The sequence below is a fragment of the Papio anubis genome, chromosome 3 (assembly GCF_008728515.1).
Source record: "Papio anubis isolate 15944 chromosome 3, Panubis1.0, whole genome shotgun sequence".
Classification (NCBI taxonomy): domain Eukaryota; kingdom Metazoa; phylum Chordata; class Mammalia; order Primates; family Cercopithecidae; genus Papio; species Papio anubis.
This window is the reverse complement of record NC_044978.1, coordinates 7815658-7837219: the sequence shown is the minus strand read 5'-3', so window position 1 is coordinate 7837219 and position 21562 is coordinate 7815658. Positions and strand designations below refer to the sequence as shown.

Genomic DNA, 21562 nt, shown 5'->3' with positions numbered 1-21562 from the left:
CTGGGGGTGAACAAGACAGTCTTTATCACCATGAGTAATAGTCTTAGAGAATAGCAGGGAAGACAAACACAAACAATAATGGCAGTGAAATGTGTTGAGCGTTTTGGCTGGGATTGACAGGAAATTATGGAAACGAAGTGCAGGGGACCTATCTGGCTTCATCTAGGGGACAGGAAAGACCTCCCTGAGGAAGGGAGCTTTAAACCAAGACCCAAGGAAAGCCGAGGACTGAAACAAGCAGACGGGGAGAGCAGCAGGCCCCTATAATTACCAAGGCCCATGCTAGGCGCTAGGCACAAAGGTGGAAAAGAAAACAGTGCTTCCTGCCCCCCACGAAGCTTTCATAAATAACGAAACAGTTTGCAATAAGCACTGTGAAGAAAGCAAGCAATGTGTTGTTATAAAGAGGTAACAAGTGGGGAGAATGCCATCTAATTACGTACAGTAGCCAGAATGGACCTTTCTGAAGAGATGTCACCTAACCTGTGGTCTGCAGGATAAGCAGGAGGTGGCCATGGGCAAAGCAGGTATGGGAGCATTCTAACTGAAAGCAGCAGCCTGTGCAAAGCTCTGACAGTGGAGGAAACTTGGAGCATCCAGAGAAGACAAGGAAAGCCAAGGTGGCTGCAAAGCTGTCAGCAGAAGAGGTAGCCTGAGATGGGATTAGCAAGGTGGCCTTCCCAGACTATGGAGGGTCTCCTAGGCAAAGAGGAAGAGTTTGCTTTTGACGCTCAGTGCACTGAGAAACCATTAATGGGCTTTAAGCAAGGGAGCGGCATGACCCAGTTTATACTTTAAAGTACAACTTCTGCAGGAAGACGATTCCTAGCGAGGGAAGAAGAGGAGCAGGGCATCCAGGCTGATGGTAGCTTAGACTAGGGTAGGAACAGTGATCATTGGAGTGGGAGAATTCTACATTCACAGGGGAAGGACACTGAAGAGGACACACGCGTTGGATGCGGGGGGTGAACAAAAGAGGAATAAAGAACACGAGGACAGACATGGTCATGACTGCACGAAGGCCTTTTGCTAACTTCTTCCTTTTAAGCCTATTTCTTTGCCCCCAGGGTTGTTTCACACCCTGGCCCTATAGAAAAGCTGAGAACGTTCTTGAATTCTTTACCATCAATTGAGTTCATAAGACCTTAGAACAAGCTTGGAGGAAAAAAATTTTGAACTCTGCTAAATGTAAATGTGACTTTCAGTCCTGAACCTGGCTGCCCAGTTGTCCCAGTCACCTTTTTCCTGGAGTGGAAAGTTTTAAAAGTCTCTTCAAGCTGCCTCCATCCGCAGTGAAGAGACCATGACCCCACTGAAGATGTGGTTTTCAGGTGAGCTTGAAGAGATGCCTCTGAATTAGCTCCTCCCTATTCCATCCAAAGTTCTGTGGCCCCTCCTGTATCACCAAGCCACTGAGGATAGCAGCTGGGCCCCACACACCAGTTTCACCCCTTGCTGGTTCTCAGTTTTTGTCATCCCTTGGCTCTGGTTGTATGCATAAGTAATTTCAAGTAGATCTTGATGTGGCACTGAGCTAGTTTTATTTCATGCTTGCTGCTACATGTAGCTAAGCTTATATTCTAGACATTATAACGTTTTATACCTAGAAGGAGCCTTAGATGTCATTTTATCAGATGTCTTTATTATATAGATGAGAAAACCAAGATGTAGAAAGTTAAAGTCATTTGGGGCACATCATAATACTCCAGAAAATCATAACCTTTAGAAAGCTCTGTATTCTAATTCTAACCACACCTCTTACCAGCTGTACTAATTAATTCATCTCTGTACCCTCCTTCAATTTTCTTATTTTAAAACAAAGATAATAATTCCTACTTTGCAGAATAGTCGAGGGGGTCAGAGATAATATACAACAAGCATGTGATATTTACAAAACACTCAATAAATTGTCATTATTATTATATGTTCACTTTTCGTTGTCCACTGTTACAGTGACAGTATCACTTAGTAGCCGACAAAGGCCTAAAACTCCTATTTCCAACCTAATGCTCCTTTTTATACACAGCATACAGCCTGTTAGAAATTTTCATGGGTTCATGGACTCTTACCCGGTCTATTTAGGAATAACAAACAAACGCATCCCCCACCTTGTGCCCATTTCAAGCCCTTTGAGAGTTTTTTGTGCCCTGGAGAATTAGGTACACAATTTGTAACTTTATTCAGCAGTGAAATGCCACTGTGGTCGCAAAAAAAGCTAAAGCAATATTTCAACCCTAAGAACTAGGTCTGGCACCCAGAATAAAAGACTCTTTTAATAGGAAGAATAATCTATCAATTTTGTGAAAGGGCTTTTGGAAAAGGCTCAAAGTCCTACTGCAATATAAAACATAAATGGTACATTGTCCTAGTTTTTTGCTGGAAATTGTACGTTAGCCCTAAAGAACAGAATTTCTTTTGCTTCAGCCTGCATTTTTAGAATATGCTATAAAGACAACTCTATTTTCTAGGGCTTAATAAGTAATGTAGGAAAAAAAAAGATGGCATGGATTAAATGAAGATAATAATAATTATAACAATAATCTTGTGCACCTTTTCCTATTTCAAGTATAAAAGAAAATTTGTTTCTACCCATAAAAGAAAAATCCTCTCCTTATTATAATTGTTCTACACACTTTCTTCTAGTAGTTTCTTACACTGAGATATGGTTATAATCCTAGTCCTGCAGGAAGGAAGGTATGTGTCTCTGTGTAAGGGTGCAGGGAGCTCGTTTCTGGTATCAGCCACTTGAGTGTGCTCTAGAATCGGCATGTAGCCTGTCTGTTCACCAAAAAGGTGATAGGATTCCTAGGAAAAGCTCCTGGAGATTTCAGAGTGATGTCCTCCATGGGAAACAGGCCAGGAAGATATAAATAAGAAACGCAGAGAAAGAGCCGTGACTGTGATCAGCCTGTCAGTGTTTCAGTACAGTCAGGCGTGCCTGTGAACCTTGGAGAGAGGGCAAAATGGTAAGATCGGAAACGTGTGCTCTAAAAGCAAAACAAAATTGTTTTTGTACCTCTTCCGTGATCCGCTTATTTCTCCATTTCTTTCTCTTAGTTTTAAAAGCTCCAATCATCTCAGCTGAACTAAGGGGAAGAATGTGTCTATTGTTGGACAGCTGTATAAGGGGTCGGGGTGGGGGTGCTCAGCACATGGCGGGGGCCAGAGTGAGTGGAGAACACTGCTTGATTAGAGAACCCCAAGGCAGAGAGGTATCCACTGCCTCCTCCAGGGTGAATCTTTCAGGGTCTTGGTTTTATTTTAGTCCTTTTATTAAAGCTAGTGTTCTTCAACAACCACTGTTTCATTTCATTGCTTTAAATTATATTCCAAATATTCATTTCTTTTGCCCTGATCTCCATAATAAAGACTTTCCAAATATCATGGCAAGCAATTGACTAAGTGGAGAAACACTGAAAGCTGGAGGAATTTAAGCAGAAATGCACACTTTATGCAAATGTTCTTTATGTTCTAGCTTAGATTTCTTATGGATTTTTGCTGCACTATTTTGAAGCAAATCCATCGATAAAAAATAACAATGATAATAATAACTTTGAAGTATGCTCAATGAAAATATATACACAAATTGTCTTTTTTTAATAATGTAAAGTTGGTCTGTTCCTTTAGAATATAAAGTAAATAGTGCCAGTCTCCCTTTTCTTCATGATCTGAACATTAAAATATTTTTTTACTTAGGAAATTTCAGCTTGCTTTACTAAAGGAATATTTCAAACATACAAGAAAATACAGATGTCCTCTAAACCAGCTCATACGGTGTACACATACTTAGCTTTGCCAGAATCACTGATTCAATCAGTTATCTATTGAGTATTTACTATGCATTGAATCCTGCTCTACTGAAAAAAAAAGTTCCAGTCCGGTGCAGTACATATGCTGTTAGGAGAACACAGGTAATAAATAATAACCATAATAAATAAACTATATAACAGAATAGAAAATAGTATGTGTTACAGAAAGTTAAAGCAGAGTAAAGGGACTTGTGAATCTCATGGTGGGATATGGTGATAGGACTGCAATTTTATGATAGGGTGGACTCATTGAAAAGGTAAATTTGTGCAAAGACTCCACAAAGGTGAAGTGAGCTAAGCAGGTATCGGGAAACAGCACAAAGGCCCTGTGGTAGCCAGCCCCCAAGGTCTGTTTAGTGTGGCAGAGGAGTGACATGGCATCACTCTTCTTTTTAAATTTCACTGGGGCTGCCGTGTTGGAAATAGGGTAGAATTAGAGAAGTCTATGAGGAGGGCATTACAGTCTCCCAGGCAACAGTTAATGGCATCTCAAAACAAAGAGGTAGCAGTGTTTGTGTTGACAAGTGGTTAGATTCTGGATATATTTTGAGGACAGACCCATCTGAATTTCCAGATGAATTGGATACTGGGTGTGAGAAAGAGAAATCAAGTATTTATTCATGGTTAGCAGGCTGAATAACTGGAAAGATGGAGTAACCATTTCCCAAGCTTCAGAAGACTGCAAGAATGGGAAGGGGAGGTGGAATCAAAAATTTCGATGTTACAAAGAACTCTTAAAGGAGTTTGGAATATTTACTCCTACCAGCCATGCGTGAGATCATGTGTATCCCTCCATCAGAGTTCACTTCTATCATCTGAAAACTCGTGTCTTTAAATTCGGAAATACCCACAGCTATTATCACTCAATACCACCCCTTCCTCATTCTCTACTCTCTCTTTCCAGAACTTTTGTTCAATGTTTTGTATAGCTATTTGGCTCTATTTCATCTATTATCACTTTTTTATTTCACTAAGCTGCATTCTGGATGACTTCCTTAAATATACCTTTTAAATTACAGTTCTTCCTACCTGTTGCCTGATCTGCTGTTAAACTCATTTACTTTTTATTTCAATGACTATAATTTTCACTTATAAGGTTCTATTTAGTTTCTCAGATCCACCCATTATTTTCTAGATGGGTGTGTTCTTTCTATCATTTGTTTTATCGCTTTAGTTATTTTAACCGAAGTTATTTTCTAATTTCTTTCTTAGCCTTGCATTATCTCAATGACTTCAGATGCTAATTCATCTTTTCTTTACATCTGATCACTCCCTCTCACTTGTGAGTGATTTGCTTTCATCATTTATAGTTTTGTTGCTGTCGCTGTGGAGTTCCCCAGGGTGAGGAATATCCCTTGTGCCTGGGTTATGGACATGATTCTAGAGGTTTGTTTTACCTTTTGTTTCCCTGCCAGCTCCAGTTGTTTCACAGGACTGACATGAGTGTCTCATGAATTGGAATGAGACTGTCCATATCATAGGTAAATATTTTAAATTTGATCCCCACATCTGTATGTTGAAGAGGCTAGGAGTTAAAATTTCTCACAGGAGACTCTTCTGTCAGAACACAAAAACAACAGGTTTCCCTGCCTCTCTCCTGGATAATGGACAAAAATTTCCACAAAAGAGGCAGCCCTTCCAGTGACCTGCTTTTGGCAGTGATCTTAGTTTCTGATGCCTTCTTGTGTGAGGACCCAGGCCACCTCTTCTGGCTCAAAATGGACAGTCACTTCTTAATCTCTAGGTGCCAACTGGTACCAATTTGGTATTCCCCAGAGGACTTTGGTGTCAGTTTAAGATCTCTTTCTGTTTTTTTCCCCTAGAAATTTCCCATTCTTTCTTTTCAGTATTGCTATGATGTTATGCTTTTTAAAAAGTTTTCCATTACCTTTAATCCAAAATTACCAGTTTGGAGTTAGAAGTGGTTAAATAAGATTTGTTCAGCCAGTGATGATATCTGATCATCTCTGTGACATATGAGGTCCTTCAGGCCTTCTGAGTGCCTAAAGGAACCCTTACTTTCTAGACTGGGGAGAGGCCCAGAGTCCTGGGTAAGGGATCAGTGGGGTAGCTGTTTACCAACCAACACCCAAGACTTTCTTAGCCACCAGTGCAGCTATGTGGATGTGTATCAGCCAAATATCAGACTGCATATAGTGAGTTTTCTTTTCTTATTGCTCTCTACACATAATTCATATTGTCATTTACAGCAATTAGATAAGGAGCTCAAAGGAAAAACACTACCCCAGGGGATAAAAGACTGGGAAAAAGATATTTGGCCATTAAATTATTCAAAGCAACATGAAACTATTTTAAAGTCTATTTAGATTGCTTTGTTTCATGAAATGAGGGAGAAAGGACAAAAATATTTTTAAGTCTGAGAGTCAATTTCATATCCTCACTCTGGTACAAAATAAAATACATATTATAAAGGTACTTAGGATTATAGTCACTCACATTTTAATTAGTTCCAGGTACTTCAACATTTAATCACAATTTAAAAATCATTATGTTCATACCTTTGATAATAGGTTAACAATATTGACATTGGCACTTATTTTCTAGAAATTATAAAGAGAATCTTGGCATATTCAAAAAGTCACATAGATTATATCTGTAAGAATTGCCATTCAAACATTTTGGGAGTAAAACACCTTTTGAACAAACTCGTGTTTTATGTCTGCAAATGTAATTTGTAGGGCAAAGGAAGGGTTTTGGTATGCAGGCTTTTCTACCTCCTGAATGTAGTAGAGTCCCTGGATTCTGGGTAAATTGTAATACCCTGTGTATTTGAGCATAGAAGAGTTATAGATTAATGTCAAGGTTCTCACTGATGCCTAGAGTTAGGCATCATGTTTGCCTTGCCTTGGAAACTACTTAAAAAGACCTGCGCTGGGTTGTTCCTATGTGTCAATTATTTCCAGCCTTTAGCCAAACAGATTACAAGCAGGAGAGAGCAGAACAGGAGGTTGGGTTTATTCAGATAGTTCCAAAATTTTGTCAAAAATTGTTACTGACTCCAAAACTTATTCTTCCAGCATTAGTTGGTTAAGAAAATGCTTAGTAACAAAAATTTACTATTATGTCAGTGATTGTGGTGGATGAATTTTCATTTCCATGCCAATTCAATATATATTTGAAAAATAGTGTATGCAAGCTGTTATTAATTAAACTCACTTATTTAATCTGTTTCTTTGATGCATAAACAGATTCTGGGAATTGCTTGTGACACCTCTTTGCCCGCCAGAATCTGGAGTTAAATGTTGAAAACTGTCATTCCACAGACCATGGAAGCAATTGAACACACATTTGCAAAGGCTTTATAATTACTATTCAGCTGTGGTTCAACTTCATCATAGCCTGATCAGCTGACACAGCAATCACCCCAATTATTCAATTTTTTGGTCTAACACGTTTCTCCTGGACTCACAGCCTGTGATGTGGATAGGAAAACAATCACAGTAACGCAAATTATAGCTCTTACTCTATCTCACCACACAGAACCTCAACCTCCTAGACAATATCCTTGAATTTCTGAGAGACCCAAGTTATGTGTCTCTCATGCTCACTAATAAACTTCATCCCACAGAACTGGTTTTGTCCAGTTCTGTCTGTTGTACAAGCCCTTTTTATCTCTAGGTACCAGGAGCAGGTATTAGTCAGGGTTCTCCAGAGAAATAGAAGCCAGTAGGATCTTTAGGGATATATAAGGGGGACTTGTTATGAGGACTGGCTCGCTGGATTATGGAGGCTGAGAAGTTTCATGATCTGCCATCTGCCAGCTGGAGCCCCAGGAAAGCTGGTGGTGCGATTCCATCTGGGTCTGAAGAGGGTAGTTGGGGGATCCCAAGGCCTGAGAACCTGGCGCTGTGATGTCCAAGGGAAGGAGAAGATGGATGTCCCAGCTCCAGAAGAGAGAATATTCACTCTTCGCCTGCTTTTGTGTTCTATGTTGGCCCTCAGCGAATGGGACGGTGCCCACCCACACTGCTGAGGAGGGGGATCCTCTTCATTCAGTCCCCCCATTCAAATGCCAACCTCTTCCAGAAACACCCTCACACACACGCCCAGAAATAATGTTTCACCAGAGATCCGGGTATGCCTTGGCCTGCTCAAGTTAAGACATAAAATTACCATCACGGAGAGAGCATAGGCCTGTTCTTCAGTTCTGCCCTCTGACTGAAGCCATCATCCTGCCTGTGAGGCTGTAGCCACCATGACACTCTCCGACGTAGGGACAATGCCTGACTGCCTCCCTGGAACCTTTGTGTGAACAGCTGGTTGCCTTGCTGCCAACAGGCCACCCTCCTAAGGGTTTGCAGACAGAGCCTGGGACCCCAGGCAGGACAGACACCATCCTGTTATTGCCACTGCATGGCTGCAGCACCTGCATACAAACGCCAGCCTCCCTCCTTCCTCTTCTACTTGAAACAGAAGCCTAATTGCAAAAATACTTCGTGGAGCCCTCCACTTAAACTGCTCGTTCATCTGTCAGGTGACTGAAATACGTTTGCATCTCAGGGAAGACACTGTCGTTGATTTGATATCACATATTGTGAAGAAAGTTTTCACATCATTTACCCACCACCACAACTTTAATGTGATGAAATTAAAGGGAAACTACCACTTCACTTCCATTTTTGGGAGGGAAGCAATTTTGAGAAGGGAAATGTGAATGGCTTGTTTCAACAGGGAAAGATAAACAATGTAGGGCTTTGAAAAGATGTATAAAGTACAGAGGGCAGCAATTGAGAGTTAGGGGTTAAGAAGGGGCTGCTTAGTTAACCCCAAGAGGCAGTACATATCCCTAGAGACTGCCTGAGAATCATGAGAAGAAGCGAATTAAAATAATAATTCAGAACGAATGGAGAACAGCACGTGAGCAGGAGAGACTGCTGCTTTCATCCGAAGAGCAGGATGGGTGCTCGGAGCACATGTGGACAGAGGAATGTTATCGTGGTTGGAAGGATTGTTCTTTCCTCATTCACATTGTGAATTGGTGTAAGGCTATTTAACGGACAAGAGCCCCCGCCGTCCTTAATTTTAGTTCCGATTGCCTGCCCCAGACTTTTTCTGTCCAGCTTGCACTAGCAAGTAACTTAGTCAATCTGCTTGTGTATGAGGTTGGGGCACCTTCATCCTCACATACAAGCAGGTTGACTAAGTGGAGTCAAGCAGATCAATGAAACAAAGCAGTTAAAAGTCTGTTCTCATGTTGATAGAGCACTGACTTTTTTTATTTCTTTAATTATCTACAAAATATGTAAATAATATCTGTAAAACATACCCAATACAACAAAACAGAAGTTCTCCTTGACTCTTTCCCAAAGGTAACCAGGGTAATCCATTTGATTGGTAAACATCAAGACATTTTTCCTATGCCTATGTATACATTCACACAAGCACACGTGCGCATACACACACACCCACACAGTCTGGAAAAATATATATGCACACATATTTTGTTATTGTTCCTTTCTGTGTGTGATCATTTTAAACTTTACATATACAAATAGGTCCCTATTGTTCTATAACTTGGTCTCTTTTCCTATTTATCATCAAGATAATTCCATGTTGCACACTTTTGTGCTTCATCATTATTCAGTTTACGTGAATGTCGCCGATTGAGGGAAAATTTGGTTGTTTTTATTTTTCACCATTATAAATGATGATGCAGTCTACACCCTCACACACACATGAATATATCTCTGGAATACATTGCTGGAAGTAAATTACCAAGCCACAAGTTATATACATTTTAATATTTACCAGCTACTGCTCAATTTTTCTCCAAAAGTCTAACCAAGTTACACTCACATCAACCATGCATAGAAGTACCCACATAAAAGTACACCCTCACCAAAAATAGACGTTATCTTCTTTTTACCTTTTGGCAACATGATAGAAGGAGATCTTTCACATCTCAATTTATCAAAATCCACTCATCTTTCAAGACGTGGCTCGAAGGACACCTCTTTCATCCACACCCTCCCAGAGCCCCTGAAAGTGGCTCCCTACACCACTGAATTACTGCAGTAATTTGTTCAAACCTCTCTCATTACATTCATCACATTTCATTTTATATTCTATTTTTTATTAGTGTGTATTCTTACCTCTGGGTTGAGGGCAAGGCCAAAGACCATGGCCAATTCATCTTTATATCTCCCCTAGGTCCTTATTTTAGTGACTCTTACATCGCTGGGAGGTAATAATTTGTAAAATATGCAAATACAAGAAGGAAAAAAAGAATGAATGGAGCTCCATTCTAAATGAATAATATTTTGTAAAGAATTTGTGTTACATGTATTTATGGTTTATTCTGAGCAAACTCAGAAGGCAGTGGGTATAAAAAAGATAATCAAGTCAGGAGAAAATCTGATAGAAAATCCACTCCTTGGTTCATGTCTGATTTAGATGGAGAAAAATATTTGATTCCAATTCACAATTCTTTTATTCTTATTCAGTGTAATAAGCACTATGGTTGCATCAGAAACACTGAGTTCAAATCCCATGTAAATCACTGACCATGGTTGTGACTTAGGAAAATTCATTGAGATGCTCAGAGCTTTGACTTCCTCATCTACAAAATGGGCTTCATACTAACCATCCTAGACGCAGGATTATTATTTATTTTTACCAGAGTTGTTTACTCAGTGCCTGCTGTGAGTCAGGCACAGTGGCTATAAACATGAGTACATTGTAGGAATCACACAAGACAGTGTATATAAACACACTTTTAAAATAATAAATTGATATATATGCATGAGGAAGTACTATGGTATGTACACTTGTGACAAAGTTTGTTTTGCTATTTTTAAAAATGCAAAATTGAATAAATGTCTTCTATTGAAAAATTTCATTCCATTAAAAAAGACAAATTTATTGTTTTAATAGACAGGTTTTATAATTCACAAGCTAGATATTTTCCTAGACTTCTGATAGTTTTTATTCAAAAACCTATGTGAGCACCGGTATTTCCACAATCTGTCTCTACTCTTCCCGTTTACTCTTCATTGAGTTATTCATATCCTTAAAGATGGTTGATAGCCGGGCGCGGTGGCTCAAGCCTGTAATCCCAGCACTTTGGGAGGCCGAGACGGGCAGATCACGAGGTCAGGAGATCGAGACCATCCTGGCTAACACGGTGAAACCCCGTCTCTACTAAAAATACAAGAAAATTAGCCGGGCGAGGTGGTGGGCGCCTGTAGTCCCAGCTACTTGGGAGGCTGAGGCAGGAGAATGGCGGGAACCCGGGGGGGGCGGAGCTTGCAGTGAGCCGAGATCGCGCCACTGCACTCCAGCCTGGGGCACAGAGCAAGACTCCGTCTCAAAAAAAAAAAAAAAAAAAGATGGTTGATAAAATAAATCAGTGAAGATACTGAGGAGTGTTACCATTCTCTTCTTTATATGTTAAACAGCTCATTGTATATTTGAAAAATGTTACTTATAAAGTTACAGCAAAATTCAGTTCATAAATAAACTAGAAAATAATGAGATCTTACCGACAGTTGCACCTATTTTGATAGGAAAGTCTTCGCTCCTCAAGTTCTCAAGATCCAAAAAAAAAAAAAAAAAAAAATGCCCTTTTTGCTCTAACATGTTGACCTTTGAGTCTACATTAGTGCAGTATCAGTGGCAAAATCTGAACTGCAAAATGAATCTGTTCGGATTAAGGATTTAGCTGTTGCATGGCTAAGTGGGTCAAGCTCTCTTAACTGATGGATTTAACTGATGCCACCCCAAAGAGGAAAAGTTTAGATTCAAACAAACCTGTCAGCTTTCAATAGTTCTCGTATATCACACTTTTTCCATGAGACTCACAATCTCTCAAGTTTGGGAAGGGGAAAAAAGTAAATTCACACTTGCAGCTTCTTCTCTGAGACAGCCTTATTAAAGAAAAGTGAGCACTCACTCTCAGGGAGACATAGTTTTAATTGGTAACTGAAGTTTGAAAAATATAACTAGTACCACTGATTTGCTTTCAGCCATACAATAATTTATTCTAGTTTCTATGAAGGTTACAAAATATACTTAACTCTTAAGGAGAATATGAAGTTCTTCATTTGCCAAATTTAATTCATGGGGGAAAAGTACAGACTGTAGTGCTTCTATTGGTTGTATGTAGAACATTTTAATAGGATAAGCTGGTTTAAAATGAATTTAATTTCTTGTAACCTTAAGAATAAGGAAATGCTTAGACAAGTTTATCAGCTGACATAAACAGCCAATAAATTATCCTCTTCTTTTTTTTTTATGATGGAGTCTGACTCTGTCACTCAGGCTAGAGTTCAGTGGCACGATCTCACCTCACTGCAACCTCCACCTCCCAGGTTCAAGAGATTCTCCTGCCTCAGCCTCCTGAGTAGCTGGGATTACAGGTGCATGCCACCATGCCTGAGTAATTTTGTATTTTTTTAGTAGAGACAGGGTTTCATCATGTTGGCCAGGCTGATCTCGAACTCCCAACCTCATGATCTGCCTGTCTCAGCCTCTCAAAGTGCTGGGATTACAGGCGTGAGGCACTGCACCTGGCCAGAAAATTATCTTTATGAAAGTTTTTGTCTGAAGAGAAGTAGATTCTCTGGTGGCTGAAATGTACCCCCACCCCCACTGTCTTCACCCCAATGCAAAGGAAAGTGTGGATGAATACAGATTTTCCCTTTTAATTTCCACTAAGTTATGTGTTCTCCTGCCTGGGTATATATTGCTGCCTAATGAAATAATCAGCTAGTGTGCAGTGGGGGAGTGGTAGTGCAGGAGGGGAGGAACCATCCTAAAAGGTCTATTATCCTGTCAATATGTACACAGGACTCTCATTAATGTTAATTAGATTTATCCGCCAGTACAAAGGGGAGGCTAGACCTTAAACAGCAAGTTTGAAAAAACCTATCTAGCAATGCAAAACATAGAAAAAAATTAGAACTCATTCCTGCCTCCAAGCAACCTTAACTTGTGTAAAAGACATTTATGTGGCCATTAACCCAAGCATAAATTGAACTTGTCAGCATTTCATACAGAATGTATATATGGGTAGCTGTTCACGAACAATTCCTCAAATGAGTTAAATACAAACTGAATTTATTTCTAGACAGGAGATGTACTCTGTCCATCATCTTCTTAATAGAACAACTGCAAAAGGTTCGGGTTTTACAGACCTTTTATTCATGTTTGCCTTTAAGGCAGAAGACTAGGGATCAAAAGAAAGAACTGCTGTTGAAGATTTGGCTTATAAATGAAGCCAAAAACCTAGGGTCATCCTTGTCTTCTCTCTTTGTCACGTAGCACATTTCCAATCCATCTGCAAATCCTATTATTTTCCTTAAAATCAACTTAAAATCAGACCTCCCTTTTCTTCACCTGCACTTCTACCACCCTGGCCCAACTCAACATATGTCTCACCCAGATTATTGTAAGAGCCATAACCTGGACCCTATTCCTCCACATGAAAGCTAGAATGTCCCTTTTAATATGAAAGTCAAAGCCGGCCATTCTCTACCTATCCCGTTCAATGGCTGGCCATCTCACTCAGAGTGAAAGCTTCACAATGATCCTCACAATGGGCCTGCCCTCACCCACCCTCTCTGAGCTCACACCCTCCATGTTCCTTCTCAGTCTTCCTCTCAAGCCCCCTGCCTCATTGGTGGTCTGTGGATGTGCCAAGTGACCTCTGACCTCCAGGTCTTTCCACTTGCTGTTCCTCTCCCTCAAATTCACTTCCTCCAGGCCTCTGCACAGCTGCCTCCCCAGAGAGCCCATCCCTGACCATCCTAACTGAAATAGTAACCTCACTTTTCACTTCCTGTATTCCCCCGGCATTTTCCTGCTATAGTTTGCTCCATTGCATATTAACACCATGTTACACCATATTCATTGAACATTTATTATGCAACTGTCTGTCCCAGTTGAATGGAAGCTCCATGGAGGGGCTTGGTCTGGGTCCCTGCTGTTGGCCCAGCACCCTGGACAGTGCCCCAAACACAGTGGACACTCAACAAATGAAGTAAAATACTGTTGTGGTCATTTTGGGTACATTGTATTCACTCACTGTTACTAACACACTGTGAACCCATTTTCTCAGCATCTGAAATTTTCTCCATACTACATTAAGAGATTATGTAAGAAGATACAGCCAGGCACAGTGGCTCATGCCTGTAATCTCAGTGCTCTGAGAAGCTGAGACAGGAGGATCACTCAAGCCCAGGAGTTCAAGACCAGCCTGGCCAACATAGTGAGATCCTGATCTCTACAAAAACTAAACAAAATTAGCCAGGTGTGGTAGCATGTGCCTGTGGTCCCAGCTACCCAGGAGGCTGAGGCAGGAGAATTGCTTGAGCCCAGGAAGTGGAAGCTGCAGTGAGCTATGATCACGCTACTGCACTCCAGCCTGGGCAACAGAGCAAGATCATGTCTCAAAAAAACAAAAACATCAACAAACAAACAAACAAAAAAAGAAGATACAGCCGTAGATCAGCTTTAAAAATCTTAATTTGGATAATGTTATTTTTCCCAGATTTCTTTATTAATTTCCCATATTGGATGCTTAAAAATATCTTTTGCACTCAATGCCTTTTATTCTTCAGTATCTTACTTGAAGCCCACACACAATTTTTTTTTCTTCCACTCCAACTTCATTGAACAAAACCTTGCATATGGGTGACAGCCTCTATTTTATTTTTGTTAACCCAGGACCTGTCTCAAAATCAGATTTGCAAAGAGAAAAGAACCAATGCCTCCTAGAGCATGTCAGAAGTGCTAGAAACAGGAGCTTTAGCATGAGTGTACAGACCTGAATTATGCAACCTACTGGTGTTTACATGTGACATGTTGACAGAGGTTGACACTTGGTGAGTACCATGTAGTTGTCAGCTGGCATTAGGACTTGCAGTTCATTCTGCAGTCAAAATAAAGGAAGAATGGCAAGGTCCATATTTGAAATCCACACTTCAGGACCATAGTAGCCTCTAGCATTTCTGCTTTCTCTACAGTACCCAGTGCCCCTCTGCTTTGCTGTGCACGGAGATGGATACATGTATACTCAACAAAGATATCTATTAAATGTTCATACCTAAGTGTGTTTGCTCACTGTGGTCAAAAAAGTGCATTTTTCTCATCAAACTGGTACATGCTTTTCTTAAGTGACTTACAGGTTACATGCAATAGCAAGCAAACAAGAGAGAACAGAATGTGTCTAACAGAAAAGAGGACACCAATTATGATTTTAGTAGTTCCAGGAAATGTAATTGAAAGCTGTAAACCTATGATAAAAGAGTTCAAGAGGTGGAAATTGTTCTTTATATTTTGTAGGGTTTTTCCATGCTTGCTGCTTGTCTAGTGGGATATATTTTGTTTTTAAAAATACTTACTCGAAAGTCTGAAGTATTGCTGTATTATATTGTATGGTATTATAGTCACAGAATTAGACTTTTTAATGAACTGTGGTTTATTCCATCCTTGTCATAATGCCTATCGTGAGTAAAGCAAGCTTTTAAACTCATAAAAGTAATTAGGGATGTGATCTGTGGAAATACTTTTACATTGTTATAAAGCTATTTGTGTTGCTTTTCTTTTGGAAGCAAATCACCGTGTGTTTCTAAATTGGGGCCTTTTTCTTCTTCTTTTAAATCGGAGAGGTTGTACTTTCTTTGTTTGTATAATGAATGAGAGCCTTATCTGGAAATTGTTGCATGACCGTACTCCATTTTAGGGAGACCTGGAAATCCAGTTTCTTGTTTCTCTGCTAAGTGAATAACTAGACTGAGGAAGTCTTCTACCTGTCTGCCGCTGGTAATCGAATTACTGTACAACACATTAAGCAAAGAAAATTCAGAGCAGCAGCAATTAAATTATGTTCTCATGTTCCGGAGAGTGGGCTCTTCACAGAGAATGAGGAGACAGAATGTTGTAAAATGATAGACACCAATATTCGGAAGGGAAGAAAGAAGACAATTCCTTAGGCCTTGTGCTAGGCCCACCCCACCAACAACTCCGAAGAAATAATGACTCAGACAGACTTTGGTCTAACTCATTTCCTTTTTGGGCTGCTTCCAGCTCAGCCAACACACAGTGCAGAGGACACGTGACATCAACATACAAGTTTGCAGGCAGGACTCCCTAGATTTCCTTAGGGAAGGGCCTCAGATTTGGGGATCAGTTGAGCTTGCACAAAGGGAACATTCAGCCACAGGTGCTGGGGGTGCCGGGGGAGGCCGGGGAGACGTCCAGAGCAGAGCTGTCATTGTTTTATATTCACCTCTCGTTAGGAGAGGGACCTCATCTGCATTCTGGAGTCTTTTCACTCCCTGGCTAGGCCTTTCTGTCCTGGGCCACAGTTACATGCATTCAACAGTCATCGTGACCATGACCCCACGGGGGCTGCTGATGCGACTGATTTCACATATGTTATCTCATTTAACTCACACAAATATCCTGAAGCACGGTGTTTATGTTTATCTTTTTTTTATATACAAAAACACTGAAGTGTAAGGGGTGACAACACATTACTCATAGCGGTTACCACCTATTGTGTATTTACCAATTGCTAAGCAGTGTCCTAAGTGCTTTATATATGCTGTCAAATTTAATCCTCAATGTAACTCCATGAGGTGAATGCTCTTATTATTATGTGGGACTTGGATAATGATGATGGCCACCACCACCATCACCATCACCATCACCATCATCATCACCACCACCATCACCATCATCACCATCACCATCACCATCATCATCACCATCACCATCATCATCATCACCACCATCATCACCATCACCATCACCATCACGACATTTTACGACGACATTACGACATTTATTTTATTTACGCATTACGACTACGATTACGACATTTATTACGACATTTATTACTACTTAATGACATTAATGACAATGACGATTACGATTACGACATTATTTACGACGACATTACGACATTACGATACGCATTTATTACGACATTATTATTTACGATTAATGACATTATTATTTTGGCTTACGACATTAATGATTATTACGACATTTACGACATTACGAGATTACGATTACATTACGACATTACGATGACATTACTTAATTTAATGATTACGTAGAGATTACTTACTTTATTTATTGTGATTACGACATTGCACGATTACGACGATACTTACGATTACGACATTATTACTTTATTACGCCGCATTACGATACTTTACGACGATTACGATTATTTATTACTACTACTTATTACGACATTTATTTACGGTGATTGCATTTTATTTATTTATTACGATTACGATTAATGACATTATTTAATTTATTTATTACTATTATTACGATTACGACATTACGATACTTAATGACATTACGACATTTACTTACGACATTACGATTATTACTACGACTACGACATTACTTATTTACGATTACGACATTATTACGATTACGACGATGATTACGATTATTATTTACGACATTACGATTAATGACACGATTACTACGACGACATTACTTTGACATTACGACATTTATTATTAATATTACTTAATATATTACGACATTACGATGATGACATTACGATACATTTTGCATGACATTTATTATTATTACATTATTATTAATTATTATTACTTACTACGCATTACTTATGAGATTTATTTTCATTGCTTTATTACTATTATTATTTTCATTTACTTGTTTATTATTACGACATGACAGACATTATTACTTAATATTTACTTATATTTAGACATGACATATTATTATTATTATTAATTATTATTACTTATTTAATTTATTACGCAGGGGATTTACTATTTATTACGACATGACATTATTTACGACATTATTATTAGCGATGACATGACATTATTATTACATTTACTACGATGACATGACATGATTATGACATTACGATTACGACCATGACATTACGACAGACACGACATTTATTGCAGCTGGCTTAACATTACTATTTCATTATTACGCCATTATTTACGATAATTTTATTACTATTACTTTATTACTTTAATGACATTATTTTATTATTATTACTTATTTTACATTACGACATTATTACGATACTATGCATTACTTATTATTACGAGATTACGCATTTACGACATTTTTACGCATTTATTATTACTTTACTTACGATACTTTACGACATTATTATTTACGATACGACATTACGATATTATTACTACGATTATTACGACATGCATTTCGGCGCATTAATATTAAGATTACTTATTAATGACATACGATTACGACATTACTTTACGATTAATACGACATTTACGACATTGCCTTTGCATTTGACATTATTATTATTAATTTACCATTATTAATGACATTATTACGACATTGCTTACCATCACCATCATCATCATCATCATCATCATCTTTGTGAATGTCAAGGGACCACACTTCATCACATGAATACGTAGGAAGGATATTTTATGTATCCATACTTTGTCATATGCATGAATGAGCATGCATGCACATATCCACACAAACACACACACATCAGCCCACCACCGTCATATCTTCATCCCCAGGCTGTCCTGCCAAATCAATGGATACAGCAAAATGGCAGCAAAACAACAACAGCTCATACTTACCTCCACCTGCCTGAGGTAGGTGGCGGGTGCTTGTAATCCCAGCTACTCGGGAAGTTGAGGCAGAGAATTGCTTGAACCCAGGAGGCAGAGCTTGCAGTGAGCCAAGATTGCGCCACTGCACTCCAACCTGGACGACAGAGCAAGACTCTGTCTCAAAAAAAAAGAAACAAACAAAAAAAAGAAAGAAAAAAGAAAGTAATATACATGAAGGAGTTTTATAAACCATGAGTGGCAATATAAGCTCAGGATTGTATTTTTTTAATACTTTATTGACATTGAGATATAATTTACATATAATAGAATTCACCCTTTAAGTGTGTATTTCAATAAATTTTGACCTATTTATATACCATGTATCCAGTACCACAATCAAAGTGTAGTACATTTCCATCACCCTGAACGTTTCCTTGTGACCCTTCCCAGTCAGTCCTACACACCTCTCCTCCCAAGCAACCACTGTCTTCTGTCACTAAGGACTGGAAGGCACAACTAGAGGCTTCTGTCACTAGAGATTAGATTTGCTTTTGCTAGAATTTCATTTAAATTGTCTCATACTGTATATGTGTCCATATAGTTGCATGTATCAGTAGCTCATTCCTTTTTATTGCTAAGTATTATTCCATTGAATACAACTACTATAATTTGTTTATCTTTATATTTGTTGATGGATATTTTCAGGTTGTTTCCAATTTAAGCTGCTGTGCACAGAGTTGCTAAGTTCATTTGTGTACAAGTTTTTGTAAGGACACATGTCTTCATTGTCTCTGATAAATTCCTAGAGGTAGAATTATTGAGTCATATACTAAACATATGTTAATTTTATAAAAAGCTGGAAAACTGTTTTTCAAAGTGTTTGTATCACTTCGTATTCCTACCAGTAATCTATGAGAATTCCAGTTTTTTACATATTCACCAACACATGGTATGGTTAATCTTTTAAATTTTAGCCATTCTAATGAGTGTGCAGAGATAAATCATAGTGACTTTAGTTTGCATTTCTATGGACTAATAATCCTGAGCTTTTAAAAATGTGTTTATTGGTTATTGTAATCTTTATTTGCAGGTCTCCATTCACACGTTTTGTCTTTTTTATTATTTGTCTTTTATTAGTGAATTGTATGCTTTGCTTATATATTCTGGATTCTAGATCTTGGTCAGTGGCTTGATATTTCATTTTCTAAAGGATTAATTCTAACGAATGTCATTTTTGATAAAGTTTTTTGTTGTTTCTACTTTTTGCATCCTAAGAAATATTAATATATGCCTATCCCAAAGTCATGAAGATTCTCTATGTTCCTTCCAGAAATTATATTTTGAGGTTTATTTGTTTTTGTTTTTGTTTTTGTTTTGGAGTCTCGCTCTGTTGCCCAGGCTGTAATGCAGCGGTGCTATCTCGGCTCACTGCAAGCTCCACCTCCCAGGTTCACACCATTCTCCTGCCTCAGCCTCCTGAGTAGCTGGGACTACAGGCACTCGCCACCACACCTGGCTAATTTTGTTTTTGTATTTTTAGTAGAGATGGGGTTTCACCATGTTAACCAGGATGGTCTTGATCTCCTGACCTCGTGATCCACCCACCTCGGCCTCCCAAAGTACTGGGATTACAGGCGTGAGCCACTGTGCCTGGCCTCTATTTTGAGTTTTTATGATTAGGTCTATAACTAGTATAGTTCTGTATTTTGAGTTAATTTCTGCTTATAGTTTGTGATAAGGCATGAGATACATTTGTTCATATATATACACTTATACACATGCAGTTTTTCCAGCACCCTACCAAAAGAGTATCCTTCTCCCATTGAATTATCTTGGCACCTTTTTTGAAATTCAATGGCCACATATGTATGGTTCTATTTCTTAAATTGATATTTTTAGTTTAAACATTGCAATAAATATTACATAAGACTTTAAAAAAAATCTCCTTAACCATTAACTGAGAAATTTATCTCATAGGTTTCTTGTAGGTTAAACTCACAAAGCCGTAGATTTTTAAATCTAGGATATAATAATTATACAATTTGGAGAGATTCTTATTACATTTTCAGATAAGGAGTCTTCCACTGGATATCCCATTATGGGGAGGGAAGGCAGAATTTAATATATTTGTAAACAATCTGATTTTTTTCCTCACCTACTTCCTTGCCTTCCCTACCACTGCAGTAGTAGCTACATTAATTGATGTGAGGCTGATGCTCAAGCCTCCCTGAAGAAGTGATATTTCTTGAAAGGAGAGAATCAACCAGGAAAATATCTAAAAGACCACACCAGGCAGAGCGACAGCAAGTGCAAAGGCTTACAATCCCCTTGCCAGCCAGAGAGGGCCTCTGCAATAGAATTACTAGAGGTGCAGCTAATCATGGCAAGAAGGGGCCAGTGATAAAAGGATGGTCCAATGGCAATCTAGCACATGTTGTCAGCGGGGGAGGAACAAGGGTTTGGAAAGACTACTTGGGCAAGATTACAAAGGGGCACAGGTCCTAGATTTAGCAGATTAGCTTCAATTGGTTGACAATGGGGAGCCACTTAACTAAGAGCTGCCGTGGTAGAAAGAGTGCTTTAAGAAGATTCAGTGCCATCTTGCATAGGGTCAGTGCTAAATAATTAACTATTTAATGAATTTTCAAGGTGAGTTTGAGTCAGGAAAGGGTTAGGTGGTACCAGATCATTTAGGAGGTTATTGCAGTGATGTAGACTAAAGTTATTCTCATGGACATGAAAATGAAAGGAACTAAATAAGGTAGTATGAGATGTCAAGACTCAGGAGCACTTTGTGTCTTAGTCTGGTTGGGCTGCTATCACAGAATATCATAAACTGCGTAGCTGATAAACAAGAGAAGATTTTCACAAGTCTGGAGCCTGGGAAGTCCAAGATCAAGGCAGATTCTGTGTCTGGTGAGGGCTCATTTCCTGGTTTCTAGACAGTGTCTTCTCTCTGTGTCCTCACATAGAAGAAGGGGTAAGAAAGCCCTCGGGGTCTCCTTCCTAAGGGCACTCGTCACATTCATAAGGGCTCTGCTTCCATGACCTAATCACCTCCCAGAGGCCCCAGCTCCCAATACCATCACCTTGATGGTTAGGGTTTCAACGTGGGAATTTTGAGGAGACACAAATATATAGACCATAGCACTTAGTAACTAAAATATAAGAGCAACAATTCATACT

At 39.0% G+C, this 21562-nt stretch overlaps 1 protein-coding gene across 8 annotated transcripts in view; it reads left to right on the top strand.

Moving 5' to 3' along the window:
* The window catches only part of TENM3 (teneurin transmembrane protein 3), a 1346134-nt gene that overhangs the window by 489961 nt on the left and 834611 nt on the right, over positions 1-21562 (top strand). The window lies entirely within an intron of this gene.